Source organism: Belonocnema kinseyi, chromosome 9 (genome assembly GCF_010883055.1).
Source record: "Belonocnema kinseyi isolate 2016_QV_RU_SX_M_011 chromosome 9, B_treatae_v1, whole genome shotgun sequence".
Lineage (NCBI taxonomy): Eukaryota > Metazoa > Arthropoda > Insecta > Hymenoptera > Cynipidae > Belonocnema > Belonocnema kinseyi.
The window spans coordinates 105136390-105138546 of record NC_046665.1 but is presented as its reverse complement, the minus strand read 5'-3'; positions in this window follow the sequence as shown (position 1 = coordinate 105138546).

Genomic DNA, 2157 nt, shown 5'->3' with positions numbered 1-2157 from the left:
TAAATTTAGGGACTGAGTCTCATATAAAAGCAAAATAGAAAGAAAATATCTTCACAAGTAGCCAATTAGAAGCTGGCTGAATAAGCAGCACTAAATTAGGGGCAATGCTTTCACTTGGAGTGTCAAAGTAGGACTTATATTTTGACTCAGGTAGGCTGATGAAAATGGAAGATTTTGAGGGGTTATTAAATAAACGCCCTAATAATAATCAGTAATGAACTATAAGTACTATGTGAGCTATTGATTACAGTTTTCAATGTAATTTAGGCTCCTATATTTTTCAAAACAAGAACATTTTAAAGATTTTTATTTCTTTTAACACTTCTACGTGTTTTCTAAATTTCTTGCAAAATGAAGTTAGTATAATTCTTATCCGTAGCGAAAAGATAAACTACAGCTTATTTGTAATAGTGTTGCATTCGAGCAGATCGAATCGGTTACCTCGCTCTATTTTACTCGGCTCCCAAAAGGTTTTTCGATATGTTCTACGCTTTGAATCTTTTTTTTTTATCGTGTCCGATCGTCTCATCATCTACTTGTTTTAAATTTTGACGTTTTGTGTTTTGAATATTGGTAACGTTTAGAAAAATACATATTGTCCATAAATAAAAACAAATTGACTTTCATTTATCACAAGCAGAATAAAAAAAAAACAAGTTAATTGAGAAGTTTCAAATGCAATCGACATCTCTTGGTTGAACTGATACATTCGGGAAAAGAGACAAACCGAGATGATGATTTTGACAATTGAACATGGCGTTTTCTCGTTTAGTATGTTTCTCGTCAAATATTGCTCGAATGAAACACTAATTTGTAAAAAGATGATAGACGGTTTCTTAAGGGTAGCGGAACAATAGCCTTTACTTTGACTAATTGAATTGGTTAAACGAAAATGACCAATTGAATTAGTTACTTTTGACTAATTGTTAGTTGCTGAGTTCTTGCTACTACAATTAGTCAAAATTGACTGATAATTATTTAAATTTAACTAATTCACATTTAGCGAGAAATATTCGTGGAGCCCATCGATATGAGATATGTCCAACTGCAAAATCCGAAAGTAAGACATGCACAGTTTCACCACTGGCCTTCGACGTGCAAATTTTGACACGTGTAAAGTATCGCGTTGTATTTACTTAAAAAAATATATAATATTATTATATTTACCAATATAATTAAGGATGACGGCAAAGTATAAGACCAGAGTCCAGACACTCCTCATCTTTTCTAGGGAAAGCAAAAACTGAGTGATGTATTAATGGCGAAATTTATTAAGAATGTTACTAATGAATATTCTACCAGCTCAAAAACTGATATGGTCCATACAATAATAGCTATCTCTTATATTAAAGACGTAATGTGTCTCCTCCTCAGATATTTATATTTCATTAAAATAGTCTTCAGGTTATCTAATTAAAACTGATTTCGAAATTTCTGTAATCTTATGAGTTCAACAAAAAGCTGGTTTCTACGTATCAAATTTATACGAAGGCTACTATCACGACTTACTTAAAGCTTTAAGAAAGTAAGATAAATTATAAAGAATATTTGAAGCGATCCTAGAAAAGGTACCTACTAGGAAAAAAATCGATTGTCTAATTATAATAGATTGTATAAGTTCTTTAACTGACCTTTCCAGGAGTGCGATAAGAAATTTTTTATCTGCATTAGTTTACAAGATATAAATGATTAAAAAAGAATCTTTTGCAAAAACTAAAAGAAAAGATTCAGTTGCTCGTAAAACGAAGATTGCCAAAAACAAAAGATCATTGTTTCCATTTTTTCCACCTTGCGTCGATTTCTTAATTTTATATTAAAAATGCATGCTGGATTTACTTATATATATATGATAGATATATCAGTGTTATTTACATTAGTTCAATTTTGAAGGATTTAATTTCATAAGTTGGGTTGTAGTGTGTCATTTTCAAGGAGAGTTTCATATCGGTAAATCGTTTCCAAAAATAGTTTTCAAACTTTATGTTTAAAGTTCTAATAAATAAAAATTTTTTATTTTTCCAAATCTATGTTCGAACTTTTATTTACATATTGCAATGTTTTGAAAGAGTTTTTACATGCTCATGATTCACGGCTGAGAGAGTACTAGAATTGTCCGAAACTTGACACTAAAGTTTTTCAACGAATCTCCACCCGAGT